Source organism: Symphalangus syndactylus, chromosome 13 (assembly GCF_028878055.3).
Source record: "Symphalangus syndactylus isolate Jambi chromosome 13, NHGRI_mSymSyn1-v2.1_pri, whole genome shotgun sequence".
Taxonomy (NCBI): Eukaryota; Metazoa; Chordata; class Mammalia; order Primates; family Hylobatidae; genus Symphalangus; species Symphalangus syndactylus.
The window spans coordinates 30,680,591-30,698,374 of record NC_072435.2 but is presented as its reverse complement, the minus strand read 5'-3'; the positions used below and the strand labels follow the sequence as shown (position 1 = coordinate 30,698,374).

At 47.0% G+C, this 17,784-nt stretch overlaps 1 protein-coding gene across 9 annotated transcripts in view; it reads right to left on the bottom strand.

The window, feature by feature from the left end:
* ZNF541 (zinc finger protein 541) overlaps positions 1 to 13,099 on the bottom strand; it is a 52,591-nt gene extending 39,492 nt beyond the window's left edge. For 3 of the 9 annotated variants that reach the window (XM_063615772.1, XM_063615775.1, XM_063615777.1), the window contains exons 1-2: positions 12,201 to 12,987; positions 11,828 to 11,974 (exon numbers count right to left, since the gene is read on the bottom strand). The gene's annotated coding sequence lies outside the window, so the exon portion shown is untranslated. Of the gene's footprint in view, positions 1 to 5,552; positions 5,674 to 11,827; positions 11,975 to 12,200; positions 12,990 to 13,020 lie in introns of those variants that run through there. The other 6 variants (XR_010115262.1, XR_010115261.1, XM_063615774.1 and 3 more) reach the window with 4 other exon arrangements.
* Between the last annotated feature and the right edge of the window lie 4,685 nt (positions 13,100 to 17,784).

Genomic DNA, 17,784 nt, shown 5'->3' with positions numbered 1-17,784 from the left:
ATGAACTATGATTGCGCCACTGCACTCCAGCCTGGGCAACAGAGTGATACCCTGTCTCAAAATAATTAATTAACTATTAAAACAAAACAAAACAAAAAAACCTAAATGAACAAAAAAAGAGCTTCCACATATTCCTGGGAATTTAGAAGGTGGCATCTCAGGGTGGGCACATGTTTGGAAAGGACCGCAGAAGGCTTCCAAGCTCTCACCTCTGGCTGACCTTCGCTCTGTGCAGGCAGAGAGTGAAGGCGAAGGTAGGGTTGTTAACTGCCTGCCTGAGTGTGGAAGGAGTGCCCCGCTGCAACTACTGGGAGCTTTTTGTTTTTTGTTTTCTGTTGTTTTTTTTTTTTTAGCTCCAGGAGTTTAAGAAGATCTCTGTTAAGTCACTAGCTGACCACTAAACTAACAGAACAGTCTACTGACCACACCCCACAAAGAACACAGTCTTTACAAAAAAAGCTTAGAAAAGCCACTAAACAGTTACAACCTACAATAAGCAGCAACAACCAAGCCTGAGGACAGGGAAGAAAGGAAGAATCCCATTCCCAGAGTTACTAGACTGCAATATGCAAAATATCCAGTTTACAGGCTGGGTGCAGTGGCTCACGCCTGTAATCCCAGCAATTTGAGAGGCCGAGGCGGGTGGATCACCTGAGGTCAGGAGTTCAAGACTGGCCTGGCCAACAGGGCGAACCCCCATCTCTACTAAAAATACAAAAATTAGCTGGCTATGGTGGCAGGCACCTGCAATCCCAGCTACACGGGAGGCTGAGGCAGGCGAACTGCTTGAACTCAGGAGGTGGAGGCTGCAGTGAGCCAAGATCGTGCCACTGCACTACAGCCTGGGCGACACAGTGAGACTGTCTCCAAAAAAACAAAAACAGTCCAGGAGCACTGGCTCATGCCTGTAACCCCTGCACTTTGGGAGGTCCAGGAGGGCAGATCACTTGAGGTCAGGAGTTCAAGACCAGCCTGGCCAACAGGGTGAAACCCCATCTCTACTAAAAATACAAAAATTAGCTGGGCGTGGTGGTGTGTGCCTGTAATGCCAGCTACTCAGGAGGCTGAGGCAGGAGAATCGCTTGAACCCGGGAGACGGAGTCTGCAGTGAGTTGAGATTGTGCCACTGCACTCCAGCCTGGGTGACAGACTGAGACTCCATCTCAAAAAAAAAAAAAAAAAAAAAAAAAACAAAGAAACAGACAAAATGTCCAGTTTTTGAATAATGGAAGCTTGAGAAAAATGAAAGGTCGAGTTTTTCAGCAAAAAATTATGAGTCACGCAAACAAAAAAGCATAGCCCCTTCAGAGGGCCATCCGTCTCACACAAATGGAATCAGATGACCTGTGGCCTTCTGTGTCTGGCTTCTTTCACTAAGCACAGCGTTTTCAAGGTTCACCCACATTGCAGCACGTGTCACTGCTCCATTTATTTCCAGGGTTGAATAATCTTCCCCTGTCTGGAGAGACCACGTTTTGTTTATCCACTCTCCTGTTGATGAACATTTGGGTTACTTCCATTTTTGGGCTATTGTGGATAATTCTGCTCACACCTAGACGTTAAAGAAATGCTTCATGACTCACTGATAACAAATCTAGTGCATACTGGAATAACGGGAGTTTGGGACTAGATTTCTAGGCCATCAGTTTCTGCTTTCTAAGAACTTTTCATGTTGATATGTAATAGAACCTCTGCACCTGCAATGTCTGCATTGCATGTTATATGTCTACCCGCCTGTCTGCGTGTATGCAGCCTACTGAGGCAGCACAAATTTAAAGTCAGATACAGGTACGTAATCCCATATACAACTGAGACCCAACTGAGTTTCAGAATTTGAGGGGGTTTTAGAAGTGTAAATCAATGCATACCCCGTATTTTAAGTAACTTCCAGTGGGGTTCAGGGTAGTACCTGGTAACCAAATCATTATTTCTGCATCATTACTTATGACCACTCAGCATACGTGAAATAAAGGCTGTGAAAAGCAACATGTAGGGTCAGGTTTGGCCACCAGATGATATTTGAGATGCCTCAGGATTCTCAGAGCTTTTTGGGTTTCCAAAAAATCAGGGAGAGGAGTGTGGATCTGTAAGCCAAATTCAAATTCCACCAGTTCCACAGTTTCTGCTACAGTGCTGCTATAAACTGTTTTCACTACTCCATGAGGGGAAAAAACCCATCTCCTCCTGCATCTCCCAATAATAAAAACAAGTGAATAAAAATCATATATAGGCCGGGCGCGGTGGCTCACGCCTGTAATCCCAGCACTTTGGGAGGCCGAGGCGGGTGGATCATGAGGTCAGGAGATTGAGACCATCCTGGTTAACACGGTGAAACCCCGTCTCTACTAAAAATACAAAAAATTAGCTGGGCATGGTGGCAGGCACCTGTAGTCCCAGCTACTCGGGAGGCTGAGGCAGGAGAATGGCGTGAACCCGGGAGGCAAAGCTTGCAGTGAGCCGAGATCGTGCCACTGCACTCCAGCCTGGGCAAAAGAGCGAGACTCCGTCTCAAAAGAAAAAAAAAAAATCGTATATATATTTTTTAAGACGGAGTCTTGCTCTGTCCCCTAGGCTAGAGTGCAATGGTGCAATCTTGGCTCACTGCAACCTCTGCCTCTTGGGTTCAAGCAATTCTCCTGTCTCAGCCTCTGAGTACCTGGGATTACAGGCACTCACCACCACGCCTGGCAAATTTGTGTACTTTTAGTAGAGATAGGGTTTCACCATGTTGGTCAGGCTGGTCTCGAACTCCTGACCTCAGGTGATCCGCCCGCCTCGGCCTCCCAAAGTGCTGGGATTACAGGCATAAGCCACCGCGCCCGGCCTAAAAATCATATTTATTAAACACTTTCTCCACATCGGGTATCATACCAAGTGCTTTATATGCATTAACTTACTTCTCACAAAAACTTAGATTGTAGTATTACTTCCCTTTTACAAATAAGGAAAGAGAGACTAATTTGTCCAAAGTCAAAACCCAACAGCCAGATCTTAAACCCAGATACTTTGATATTAGCGCTAATGGTCTTGTCCATTACACAGTACTGATTCCCTATAAACTAAACTGTATACTGCACTGCTCCAATTAAACTACAAAACACATAAGGTGCTGGGTCAGGGGGAAGAATGTCTCTGGACTCCCCAAGGCCAAATCACCTGCTTTCCAATATACTCCTATAGTCCACAGAACAAACTGGTCAGGTTACAACCTCAGACAGGCAAGCCAAAAGTCCAAAGGCCATGCTTTGATATTTACATCCTTCTCCAGACAGTAAAGCAAAACCCTCTCTGCTGATACAGAGCTTCCTTTTATTCTGTCAACAAATACATTCAATTCAACAAGAGTTTTAGCACCTTCTAGGTACAAAACTCCCTGCTAGCCCTTGCGAGGCAGAGTTTATGGTCTCCTGCAACCCGGCAGACATTCCCAAGGACCCAAATACTCTTTCCAAGAGTTTTATCATTTTGTGTTTTCATTTAAATGCTCAACATCACTAACGATCAGGGAAATGCAAATCAAAACCACAATGGGATACCACCTTACTCCTGCAAGAATGGCCATAATCAAAAAATAAAAAAATAACAGATGTTGGCATGGATGTGGTGAAACAGGGAGATTCAAGCAATTCTCCCACTAGTTTATATTACTGCTGGTGGGAATGTAAACTAGTACAGCCACTATAGAAAACAGTGTGAACATTCCTTAAAGAACTAAAAGTGGAACTACCATTTGATCCAGCAATCTCACTCCTGGGTATCTACCCAGAGGAAAAGAAGTCATTGTACGAAAAAGATACTTGCACATGCATGTTTAGAGCAGCACAATTTGCAATTCCAAAAATATGGAACCAGCCCAAATGCCCACCATCAATCAAGGAGTGGATAAAGAAATATATATATGATGGAATACTACTCAGCCATAAAAAGGAACGAAATAATGGCATTCACAGCAACCTGGATTGAACTGGAGACTACTATTCTTCTAAGTGAAGTAACTCAGGAAGGGAAAATCAAACATTGTATGTTCTCACTTTATAAGTGAGAGCTAAGCTATGAGGATTAAAGGCATAAGAATGATACAATGGACTTTGGGGACTTGGGGGGAAGGGTGGGAGGGGATGAGGGATAAAAGACTACAAATTGGGTTCAGTTTATACTGCTTGGGTGATGGGTGTACCAAAATCTTATAAATCACCACTAAAGAACCTACTCATATAACCGAGTACCACCTGTTCCCCCAAAATCTATGGAAATAAAAAACTAAAAAAAGAAAAAAGAAAAGAAAAACCCAGTACATCTGGATCATTAGAGGACTCCCTTGTAACCGAGTACTACCATGTGGTTTCAATGCTTAGGTGTGTTTACGATCACACTCATGCCAAAAAGGACTACTTTAATTGCTTCAGGCTAACAAGAAGAGGATGGAGGAGGATTTAGCTCATAATAATGCCTTTGGGCTCTACTAGAGGCCAGCTGGCATCATGGTACAAATGGAGGTTTTGCTGCAGTTCAAATTGAGACAAGGGATGGGAGAATTGAGACCTCACGGGGCCTGCTAAACCCAAAAGGGCCCAGGGTGGCAGTTGGCAAAGTAATTGTTTCAAGGAGCAGTTAAGTTTCAGGAAATGGTATCCCTCTCATTAAATTAATGTTTGTAATTCAAATTACATCGGTTTGGTTGCTTTGTTTGAATTTAATTTGCAAATTGATTTTGGCTTTACAGCTGCACAGGAGCTGTACACTTTAGGAACTTATGTCTTGTTCTATCATCACTGATGCCTTGTTTAATAGTTTTAAAACCATTTAAGTCAACATTGGGGATCCGAAGCAATTTTAATTTTTTTCTTTAAAAAAATGCTATCAGCCCAGCACAGTGGCTCATGTCTGTAATCCCAGCACTTTGGGAAGCTGAGGTGTGCGGATCACTTGAGGTCAGGAATTCGAGACCAGACTGGCCAACATGGCGAAACCCCGTCTCTACTAAAAATATTAGCCGGGCATGGTGGTGGGTGCCTGTAACCCCAGCTACTCAGGAGGCTGAGGCCCAAGCATCTCTTGGACCTGGGAGGTGGAGGTTGCAGTGAGCCAAGACTGTGCCACTGCACTCCAGCCTGGGTGACAGAGTGAGACTCATCTCAAAAAAAAAATAAAATAAAATATAATAGGGCCATCATTCCATGGTGGGGGTGAGGGGAAACAAAGGATTCTCCTATGAAATGCTACGACCTTTTGGGAAGGTAACCTACCATAAGATTCTAGACTGTAGAAGTAAGTCCACAATAGATAAATAATATTTACTATGGTGTTGTTTGGAGGGGAGGGAACAATCTGAATGCCCATCTGATTTTAAAATATATTTTATTTAGTCTGCAATATATTTAAATATGTTTCAATTAGTTATCCAGTTAAAAAATAGATGGGGCCGGGTACGGTGGCTCACGCCTATAATCCCACCTCTTTGGATGGCTGAGGCAGGTAGATCACCTGAGGTCAGGAGTGAAACCCCGTCTCTACTAAAACTACAAAAATTAGCTCAGCATAGTGGCACTCACCTGTAGTCCCAGCTACTCAGGAGGCTGAGGCAGAAGAATTGCTTGAACCCGGGAGGCGGAGGTTGCAGTGAGCCAAGATCATGCCACTGCACTCCAGCCTGGTGACAAAGCCAGACTCCATCTCAAAAATAAATAAATAAATAAAATAAGGCCAGGCGTGGTGGCTGACGCCTATAATCCCAGCACTTTGGGAGGCTGAGGCGGGCGGATCATAAGGTCAGGAGATCGAGACCATCCTGGCTAGCACGGTGAAACCCCGTCTCTACTAAAAATACAAAAAATTAGCCGGGCGTGGTGGCGGGCGTCTGTAGTCCCAGCTACTCAGGAGGCTGAGGCAGGAGAATGGCGTGAACCCGGGAGGCGGAGCTTGCAGTGAGCCAAGATCAGGCCACTGCACTCCTGGGCCACAGAGCGAGACTCCATCTCAAAAATAAATAAATAAATAAATAAATAAAATAAATAATAGAAAAACAGATGGATAGAGCACTAGAGCATCACTATCCAAAAGCACTTTCTGTGCTACTAAGCCTGCACTGCCCAATACTGCAGTCTTTAGCCACATATAGCAGTTGAGCACAGAAATGCAGCTAACACCCTTGAGGAACTAAACTATTTTACTTATGTTTAGTTAAATTTATTTATTTATTTATTTATTTAGAGACGGAGTCTCACTGTGTCACCCAGGCTGGAGTGTAGTGGTGCAATCTCAGCTTACTGCAACCTCTGCCTCCTGGGCTCAAGTGATTCTCCTGCCTCAGCCTCCTGAGTAGCTGGGGATTACAGGCGCCCGCCATCATGCCCAGCTAATTTTTGTATTTTTAGTAGAGATGGGGTTTCACCATGTTGGCTAAGCTGGTCTCGAACTCCTGACCTCAAATGATCCGCCCTCCTCGGTTTCCCAAAGTGCTGGGATTACAGGCCTGAGCCACCGCGCCCGGCCAATTAAATTTAAACAGGTACAAGCAGCTAATGGCTACCACATCAGACGGTGCAAATCTAGAGATTTCTCATTCAAGTTAGGCTTTCCAACTTCTATTTTAAAATGTGAAAGAAAAAATCAGAAGATCTGTCAATGCTGAGTCCACATTCCTTCAAGGCAACAATTGGTTGGAGCTGAGAAGCCCCCACCACTCCCTATTCTCTCCCACTCTCTCAGCTCACTGATTTCTGTGCCCTGCCAGGCCTCTGGAGGCATCTAAGTTTATGACCCTCCAAATGAAACCCTCCAAACTCAAGGCTTAAATGTCACCTCCACTATAGAGAACACTTTCAACATAACAAAGTCTGAGATTAATTTCTCCCTCCTCTGAACCCTGACAAGCACTTGTGTAACAATCCACTTAACATTTATTCTAAATTATCTAGGAAGTTAATTATCTTTAAAGTTCTCCCATTTTCCCCAGACTCTGAGCTCTAGGATGGCTGGGACTCGGCCTTAGGTGTCTAAACTTCTCATAGTATCTTGCCTAGCACAGAACTTTGATCACAGAAGGCTCTCAGCATCCTTTTCATTCATGAGTGACAGAATTCCACTGTGCCACCTCTTTTCCTCTTTGAAAAGCTCCAACCACTGTTCTGCCACCACTCCCCCCACCTCCCAAGCACCACCTTCTCCCTTCTCTCTCTGCATCCATGTTACCAGGGAGAGGGTCATCAAGTCTGAGTAACAGCAGGTGCCTAGGAGTTGAGAAGACAGACTTGCAGCTTTCACCCTAGCTACGCAATTTCCTTCATTTTATTTTATTTTATTTTTTGAGACAGGGTCTTACTCTGTCGCCCAGACTGGATTGCAGTGGCGTGATCTCGGCTCACTGAACCTCCGCCTCCCAGATTCAAGCGATTCTCCCATCTCAGCCACCTGAGTAGCTGGGCTTACAAGCATGTGCCACCACACCTGGCTGATTTTTGTATTTTTAATAGAGACAGGGTTTTGCCATGTTGGCCAGGCTGGCCTCGAACTCCTGCCGTCAAGCAATCCACCTGCCTCAGCCTCCCAAAGTGCTGGTATTACAGGCGCAAGCCACTGCACCCGGCCTGCAATTTCCTTCCTTACTTTCCCACTCTAATTTTTTTTTTTCCTGAGTCGGAGTCTCTCTCTGTCACTCAGGCTGGAGTGCAATGGCGTGGCCTTGGCTCACTGCAACCTCCGCCTCCTGGGTTCAAGTGATTTTCCTGCCTCAGCCTTCTGAGTAGCTGGGACTACAGGTGCACACCACCACACTGGGCTAATTTTTGTATTTTTAGTAGAGATGGGGTTTCACTATGTTGGCCAGGCTGGTCTCAAACTCCTGACCTCGTGATCTACCCACCTCGGCCTCCCAAAGTGCTGGGATTACAGGTGTGAGCCACTGTGCCCAGCCTCCACTCCAAATATTATTGTAAACTATAGACCCATTTTGTTTGGCCTACACAGTGTTTTTACAAATTGGATTAGTCACCAACATTTTTTTTTAATGGGGAGATTTCACCTTCCTATATGGATTTCTGGTTTCTCTTGAAAATGATTAGATTTGATATTCCTTCACAGTTAACAACAAGATAGACCTGAGGGACAAATGGCATCTCTAGAAAGGGCTTACGGTCTCCAGTTTTCCCAGCCCTCACTTATCTTCCTGCCTGGCCCTTATGATATTCATCATTGTAATAATATTAATAATAATAATAATAGTGAACATTTATTGAGGCTTTATGACATGCCAGGTACTCCTGTAATCACTTATATATCATTGTATTTAATTTCCACAATACTTGAGGCATATACTGTATTACTAACCCTATTTCACCAATGAGGTAAATAGTCCAGAGAAGTTGAGTAACTTGCCCAAAACCAGAGCTAGGATTCAACCCTGGGTAGTCTAATTTCAAAACCCTTACTCTTGCCCACTCCACTATGCTATTATCACACACTTGAGACTGGGACTCCTGCTTCACACTCCGTGCCTACATTCTTTTTTTTTTTTTTTTTTTTTTTTTTTTTTTGAGACGGAGTCTTGCTCTGTCACCCAGGCTGGAGTGCAGTGGCGCGATCTCGGCTCACTGCAAGCTCCGCCTCCCGGGTTCACGCCATTCTCCTGCCTCAGCCTCTCCGAGTAGCTGGGACTACAGGCGCCCGCCACCACGCCCGGCTAATTTTTTGTCTTTTTAGTAGAGACGGGGTTTCACCATGGTCTCGATCTCCTGACCTCGTGATCCGCCCGCCTCGGCCTCCCAAAGTGCTGGGATTACAAGCGTGAGCCACCGCGCCCGGCCCGTGCCTACATTCTTAAGCAGAACAATCAAGAAAGACTTCCAGCTGGGCAAGGTGGTTCTCGCCTGTAATCCCAGCACTTTCTGAGGCCTAGGTAGGAAGATTGCTTGAGTCCAGGAGTTCAAGACCAGCCCGGGCAACAAAGTGAGACCCCCATCTCTACAAAAAAATCAAAAATTAGCCAGGTGTGGTGGTGCACACCTGTGGTCCCAGCTACTCGGGAGACTGAAGCAGAAGTATTGCTTGATGTTGGGAGGTCGAGGCTCCAGTGAGCCAGGATCACGCCACGGCACTCCAGCCTGGGCAAAGAGCAAAACCCTGTCTCAAGAAAAGAAAGGAGAAAAGAAAAGAGCAAAACAAAGCACAAAGACTCCCTCCTATAGTCTTATAGTCATGTAACCAATATCTAATTTTAACCAGAAGGTAAAGTCATTTTCTCTGGCTGGGCACGGTGGCTCACGCCTCTAATCCCAGCACTTTGGGAGGCCAAGGTGGGCGATTCAGTTCAAGACTAGCCTGGCCAACATGGTGAAACGCTGTCTCTATTAAAAATACAAAAAATAAGCTGGGCATGGTGGTGCGCCTGTAATCCCAGTCACTTGGGAGGCTGAGGCAGGAGAATCCCTTAAATCCAGGAGGAGGAGGTTGCAGTGAGCCGAGATCGTGCCACTGCACTCCAGCCTGGGTTAGACTCCATCTCAAAAAAAAAGAAAAGAAAAAAAGAGAAAAATCAGAAGGATACTTTCAAAGGAAAATCCATACACAGAGTTAACTAGAGTAGGAAAAGACACATCAAAGTTTCTCCCCAAAAGCTGATTCTAGCAGAAAATGCAAACAAACCCTAAAACCTAAGATAGCAACTTTCATGGCTAGGTAAATGGGGGCACCCTTTGGGGTCCTCAAGAATCTTTTAGGGAGTCTGCCAGATCAAAACTATTTTCATAATAACATTCAGACATTATCTGCCTTTTTCACTCTCAGTGAAGCTTTCCAGAGGCTACAAGACATGTGGTATCTCAAGAGCCTGAATGCAGAGGTAGGGAGGAGAATCCTGATGACTGTGAAAATATGAATCAATGCCACTCATCTAAATTTTTCTGAAAGTTTTTTAATTTAAAAAGTCCATTTTGGGCCAGGCGTGGTGGCTCACGCCTGTAATCCCAGCACTTCGGGAGGCTGAGGTTGGCGGATCATGAGGTCAAGAGATTGAGACCATCCTGGCTAACACGGTGAAATCCCGTCTCTACTAAAAATACAAAAAATTAGCCAGGAGTGGTGGCGGGCGCCTGTTGTCCCAGCTACTTGGGAGCCTGAGGCAGGAGGATGGCGTGAACCCGGGAGGTAGAGCTTGCAGTGAGCCAAGATCGCTCCACTGCACTCCAGCCTGGGTGACAGAGCGAGACTCCATCTCTAAAAAAAAAAAAAAAAAGTCAATTTTGGCTGGGCGTGGTGGCTCATGCCTGTAATCCCAGCACTTTGGGAGGCTGAGGCAGGCAGATCACTGGAGGCCAGGAGTTTGAGACCGCCTTGCCAACATGGTGAAAACCCGTCTCTACTAAAAATACAAAAATTAGCCAGGCATGGTGGTGGGCACCTGTAATCTCAGGAACTCAGGAGGCTGAGGCATGAGAATCACTTGAACCTGGGAGGTAGAGTTTGCAGTGAGCTGAGATAGTGCCAATGCACTCCAGTCTGGGCAACAGAGCAAGACTCTGCCTTAAAAAAAAAAAAAGCACATTTTTTTTTGTTTATATATAATGGGTTTATTATTGCCCTTTTAAAATCAATTAATAAACATTTTGAAAGTTTATTAGTTTAAACTTCTAATACAGCAAATGCCAGTAGATAAAGTTTACATAAACAAAAATTCTCTACAGCCTTCAATAATTTTTAAGTGCAAAGGGGTCTTAAGAGCAAAAGTTTTAAATTAGCTGCGCGTGGTGGTGTGCGCCTGCAGTCCCAGCTACTTGGGAGGCTGAGGCAGGAGAATTGCTTGAACCTGGGAGGCGGAGGTTGCAGTGAGCCGAGATCGCACCACTGCACTCCAGCCTGGGAAACAGAGAGAGACTCCATCTCAAAAAAAAAAAAAAAAAAGGGAAAAGTTTGAGAACTACTATTCCAATAAGAAAAAGTCCTGCATGTACACATGTGCCCAAGCAGACGTGTATCTAAAAGAAAGAAACCCGAATCTGAAAATTCCAAAGTGGTGGCTGGCAGGCATATTTAATCAGTTCTCTACGCTGTCTTTTTTTTTTTTTTTTTTTGAGACGGAGTCTCGCTCTGTTGCCCAGGTTGGAGTGCAGTGGTGCAATCTCAGCTCACCGCAACCTCTGCCTCCCAGGTTCAAGCGATTCTCATGCTTCGGCCTTCCCAGTAGCTGGGACTACAGGCGCCTGCCACCACATCCAACTAATTTTTTGTATTTTTAGTAGAGACAAGGTTTTACTATATTGGCCAGGCTGGTCTCAAACTCCTCGGCCACCTCAGCCTCCCAAAGTGCTGGGATTACAGGCATGAGCCACTGCGCCCAGCCTACGCTGTCTTATTTAATTCTTAAATTATCAAATGTGTTGCTAGCATTTAAAAATCAGAAGGTTTCACCTAAGGATAGTTTTCTGGCCTCTTCTCAAAGAAATCGAAAGTTCTGGCAACACTGGCCTGGCATTTCCACTGCCTGGCATCACTTAGATGGGACATACAATCTTTGGTTCACGACAATCCTTACTTCTTCCCTTTACCTGTGCCTTACCTGTAAGTATCTGAGTTGCCACCCTGAGCTAGGGAAGGAAAAACGTTTTTTGCAATAAACATCAATAAAGAAACACACATCAATCTATGTCTGCACTCCTCCTAACAGGTCAACATGCACAATAAATAGCCCTTTTCCCTGTTTGACTTCTCCAAAGCAGTAACTTGTATGATTACCATTAGTACGGACTTTGGGATTGCTTGGAAACCCTCTTGAGAAAGAACGAGATCTATCCAACAAAGCAAGTGTCTTTGGCCCAGTGCAAAGGAAGAAACTCACCAGAAGAGCAAGTTAGTGAATCTCCAGGGAACAGGAGGACCCAGTTTAGGCCCCACAGGGAGGGGGTTCAGGTGACAAGCAGACCATTGGATATGTCCTCCTGGAACGCTGAGTGGTAAATGCAGGACACTCCCAATTTCTTTTGCCCTGAAAGCACGTAGTGGGAAGGAAGAAGCAGTCAGGACTTGGGTCCCAAAGAAACAAGAACAGAGATGGGAAAATGGAGAAGAGCAACAATTTTTGGAAGAAGGCAGAAAGCGGTATCAACAGGGGAGATCTGAGTGAGGAGGAAAGGTTTTTTTTGGTAAGAAGAAATAATTGTTCCTTCTTTCCTTATTTTCCTCCCCCCGGGAAGAGACCTAGGGAATTTTACCGGGAGAAACTTAATTAGGGCAGAATTGGTGATAAAATAAGGATATTTGCTGGAAAGTTGGGGGTAGGTGAGGAAGACTGGAAATATAAGTATTAGACGAGAGAGAAACTGGAAGGAATTAGTTGGTTTGTTCTAAGCGAAAAGATATTCCAAAAAGGGGCACTCTAGGTGTGAAGAAAAAAATTTTGCTGGAAAGTGATCCTGAATGGATAAAAAAAACTGGGTTAATTTTGTTTTCTTTTTTTGCGCTAAAGGAAGTTTCTTAAAGGAGGGGGAGGGGCACGTCAAGGAAGGGAGGAGAGATTTGGAGTTTTGCTGGAAGATCCTAAAAAGGGACAAATCTGGGTGCCCCAAAGTGGGACTATGGAGGAGGAAGGGGGATTTTGAGCAGAAGGGGCCTGGAAGGGGCTAGCGAATGCAAGGCCCAGATGCAGAAGGTGGGGAGGTCGGGTAGGGCCCGCGACGCGAGCTGGGGGGCTGCGAGGGGGGCAGTTGAGGCCCGGGAGGACGGAGTGGGAAAGAAAAGGGGGTGCAGCAGGCCAGGGGCTCCTGAGGAGGGTCTTCTCCAAGGGGGAAGGGCCTGTGGGGTGCAGCGGGGCCCGGAGCTGTTGGGTTGCAGAAAATGCGTGCGTGACGCGGGGTGAGGGGCGCCCGCCGCGCCTGCTGCGCCCCTGGAAAGGCAGATGGGGCCCCCTAAAAAAAAGAAATCAAGAAACGAATGAGATTGTAAAAAGGGGGAGGGGTTGACAAAAGAGGAAATAATAGTAATGGGGGATAAGGAGGAAAGAGAGGGGCAGGGGCAGCAGCAACCGGGTTTTACCCGCCCCCGGGGGCTCGCGCGCCGGGCCTCGCGCCTGGCGCCTCGCGGGGCTCCCAGCGGCCTCCCGCCTTCCCCGCGCCGCCCGGAGCGCACGCGCAGCCCTGCCCACCCCCGGATCTCCTCGCTCACGCGCGGCGCGGGCGCGCGTACGTGACCGCGGGCCGCCTCACGCTTCCCAGAGCGGCCTCGCGCCCGCCGCGCACCGCCCGGGCTCCCGGCGCGTGCCTCCTGGCCGCGCGCTCTCGACTGCTTCTCCGAGGGGCGGGGCTTGCCGCGGGCGGGAAAGGAGGCGGTTGGTCGCCATTTTGGGAAGAGGGCGGTTGAGGGCGGAGTGTGAGAAGAGGGAGCCGGGGAGGAGCGGCGGGGGGAGGGGCCAGTCCCCCAAGACCCGCACCCCGAAGCCGAGAGTCCGGGGAGCCTCCACTCCAGCCACTGTTCCTGGTGGGCGGTGTTAGAACGCGGTGGCGGCCGCTGGATGGCTGCCCCCAGTCCCCGGAGGGGCCTCTCTGAGCAGCGTCCTGGTGCTGGGGAAGCCGTATCGTCTGTTTCCGGGGACCCTGTCGCGAGCGCGGGAGTCTCTGGGGGTCTCTTCTGCCTCAGTGGGTGGGGGAGATGTGGGGCGAGCTGCTCCTCCCTTTTTTAAAAATTGTTTTCAGAGACAGGGTCTCTCCCTGTCCCCCAGGCTGTGATCACGGCTGCCGCACCCTCCCCTTCCTGGGCTCAGGCGATCCTCCTGCCTCAGTCTCTTGAGTAGCAGCGACCACAGGCGGGCGCCGCCGCACCCTGCTAATTTTTACATTTTATTTATTTATTTATTTATTTTGAGACGGAGTCTCGCTCTGTCGCCCAGGCTGGAGTGCGGTGGCGCGGTCTCCGCTCACTGCAAGCTCCGCCTCCCGGGTTCCCGCCATTCTCCGGCCTCAGCCTCCCGAGTAGCTGGAACTACAGGTGCCTGCCACCGCACCCGGCTAATTATTTTTTGTATTTTTGTTTCACCGTGGTCTCGATCTCCTGACCTTGTGATCCGCCCACCTCGGCCTCCCAAAGTGCTAGCATTACAGGCGTGAGCCACCGCGCCCGGCCCACATTTTTTTTAAAGATAAGGTCTTGCCATGTTGCCCAGGCTAGCCTGGTTCCTCTGAGCTCAAGCGATCCTCCCGCTTCAGTCTCCCAAAGCATTGGGATTATAGGTGAGAGCCACCGTTCCCGGCTTGTTCCTCCCTTCTTTGGGGAAAGGCTGAGCCATCTGGGTCCCCTGCTCCGTGCTGAGCTGTGTTGGGAAGGGCGGTGGGCCGTGATGCCGACTGGCCAAGGAGCATCCTTTTTTTTTTTTTGAGACAGGGTCTTGTTCTGTCGCCCAGGCTGCAGTTCAGTGGTGCGATCTCGGCTCACTGCAATCTCTGCTTCCCGGGTTAAAGCGATTCTCCTGTCTCAGCCTCCCGAGTAGCTGGGATTACAGGCACGCGACACCACGCCCGGCTAATTTTTTGTAGTTTCAGTAGAGACGGAGTTTCACCATGTTGGCCAGGCTGGTCTTGAATTCCTGACCTCAGGTGATCAGGTGATCGGCCTGCTTCTGCCTCCCAAAGTGCTGGGATTACAGACCTGAGCTACCGTGCCTGGCCTGGCCAAGGAGTTTGAACTGTCCTACAACTGAGGCAGATAATTCATTCCTTGGAAACGGAGTGCTAAAGATTTGTGGAGAATGAGAGCAGATTGGTGGTTGCCCAGGGTGGAAAGAGGCATGGCGGATCTTATCTGGGTGATGGAAATATTCTAAAACTGAGCTATGGGCCAGGCGTGGTGGCTCACGCCTGTAATCCCAACTCTTTGGGAGGCCAAGGTAGGAGGATCCCTTGAGCCTAGGAGTTTGAGACCAACCTGGGCAACCTACTGAAACCCTGTCTCTAAAAGAAAAAAAAAAAATTAATGGTGGCATGCACCTGTAGTCCCAGCTACTTGGGAGGCTGAGGCAGGAGGATCGCTTGAGCCTGGGAGTCCAAGGCTGCAGTGAGCTATATGATCGGGCCATTGCACCCCAGCCTGGGGGATAGAGCGAGACTCTGGTGGGGAAAAAAAAAGGGTTATGGTGATGGTTGCACAACTCAGTAAATTTCTAAAAATCATTAAGTATACACTTAAGTGAGTGACTTTTATGTAAATTACACCTCAAAGTCTTTTTTTAAAAAATTGATTATTGGGGGAGGAAACAGAGGAAAGAAGAGGGCCTGTCATCTTGCTTTAGGATCCCTTCATTTAGCAAGTTTTTATTGGGTCTCTGTTCTAGGTGCTCAGATACAGTGTCTGGGTCAAACAGACATTCCTCTCCTCCTGGAGCTTATGTTTTAGAGCAGTGCTGTTCAGTAGTAATAAAATGCAAACTTCAAGCACCAGCCACATATGTAATTTTACATTTTCTAGTAGCCATGTTTAAAAAAAGGAACCAAATGTAAAGAAGGCAGGTGTGGCGGCTGGCACTTGTAGCCCAGCTACTTGTGAGGCTGAGACAGGAGGATCACTTGAACCCAAGAGTTGGAGATTGCAGTGAGCTATGGCCCTGTCTGTGTAGAGCCACTGCACCAGCCTGGGCAACATAGCAGGACCCACTCTCTTAAAAAAAAAAAAAAAAATGGGTCGGGATGGGTGTAGTGGTTCACACCCATAATCTCAACACTTTGAGAGGCTGAAGCTAGAGGATTGCTTGAGTTCAGGAGGTCAAGACCAGCCTGGGCAACACACCCAAACCTAAAAATCAAATAAATAAAAGTAAATAATAAAATCAAATAAAAGAGAAAGAAACACAGGTGAAATTAATTTGGTAATATTTAATCCCAAATATTTCGACACGTTATCAGTATAAAAACTAAGATAATTTACACTTTTGGGGCTGTCTTTAAAACCCCGCATATACAGTATTTTACATTCATGGGACATCTCAATTCAGACCAGCCACATTTACCAGGGCCCCGTGGAACCTTGTAGCAAGTGGCTCTGGTACTGACAGCATACCTCTACAGGGGGACAAGCAAATGCATTTACTTTTTTTGTTGTATTTTTTTGATACAGGGTCTCACTATGTTGTCTAGGCTGAAGTGCATTGTTGTAATCATGCCTCGCTGCATCCTTGACTTCCTGGGCCCAAGCTATTATCCCACCTCAGCCTCCTAAGTAGCTGGTACTACAGGCATGCACCACCACACCTGGCTAATTTTTTGTATTTTTAGTAGAGACAGGGTTTTGCCATGTTGGCCAGGCTGGTTTTGAACTCCTGGGCTCAAGCAATCTTCCTGCCTTGGCCTCCCAACGTGCTGGGATTACAGGAGCGAGCCACCGTGCCTGGCTGCAAATACATTTATAATGCAGCATGTTATACCTTGAAGAAAAACAAAGGAAAGAGGATAGGGTCAGAGGGTATTGCTTTATGCAGGTCAGTAAAGACTTCTCTGGTGAGATTGCATTGAGCAGAGATCTGAAGGAAATAAGGAAGGGGCCTATGAAAATATCTGGGGGAAGAAGAGAGGGAACAGCAAGTGCAAAGGCACTGAGGCAGGAAGATGTGGAACCCTTTTGAAAGACAGCAGAGAGGCCAGGCATGGTGGCTTACGCTTGTAATCCCAGCAATCTGGGGGGCCCAGGTGGGAGGATCACCTGAGCCCAAGAGTTCGAGACCAGCCTGGCCAACATGGTGAAACCCCATCTCTACTAAAAATACAAAAAATTATCTGGGCGTCGTGGTGCACACCTGTAGTCCCAGCTACTTGGGAGGCTGAGGCATGAGAATCTCTTGAACCCGGGAGGCAGAGGTTGCAGTGAGCCGAGATCACACCATTGCGCTCCATCCTTGGTAACGGAGTGAGACTCTGTCTCAAAAAAAAAAAAAAAAAAAAAATCAGAAGAAGAGAGACCAGTGTGGCTAGAACCACGTGAGTGAAGAAACTAGGGGCAGATGGTATAGGGACTTACAGGTCATGCTAAGGCAGGAATTAAACACCTAGAAACAATTTCAGAGGGATTCTTCCTTTATTTAGCACACGTTTTTGTTGTTTTGTGGGGTTTTTTTGTTTGTTTCTTTTATTTTCTTTTCCTTTTTTTTTTCTTTTGAGACAGAGTCTCACTCTATAACCCAGGCTAGAGTGCAGTGGCACCATCTTGGCTCAATGCAACCTTTGCCTCCTAGGTTCAAGTGATTCTCCTGCCTCAGCCTTCTGAGTACCTGGGATTACAAGCTCGTGCCACTATGCCCAGCTAATTTTTTGTATTTTTAGTAGAGACGGGGTTTCACCATGTTAGCCAGGATGGTCTCCATCTCCTGACCTCGTGATCCACCCGCCTCGGCTTCCCAAAGTGCTAGGATTACCGGTGAGAGCCACTGTGCCTGGCCTTCTTTTCTTTTTCTTTTTTTCTTTTTTTTTTCGTTTATTTAGCACACATTTAAAAAATGCTTTGTTTCAGCCATGTAATCTCTCTTCTTGATGGAGGAAATAAGGATCCTAGCCACTGGACAGATGAGAATTTAGTTAAAAAACAGGACTTAAGCTCCTGAAATAAATTAGCATCTTCTGTCATTGATAGACATTGAACACTTTATGGACAAAGAAGATAAATGCAACACATAAACAAAAAATTAGCATTAGCCAAGCACGCTTGTAATCCCAGCATTTTGGGAGGCCAAGGCAGGTGGATCACCTGAGGTCAGGAGTTCAAGACCAGCCTGGTCAGCATGGTGAAACCCCATCTCCACTAAAAATACAAAACTTAGCCAGG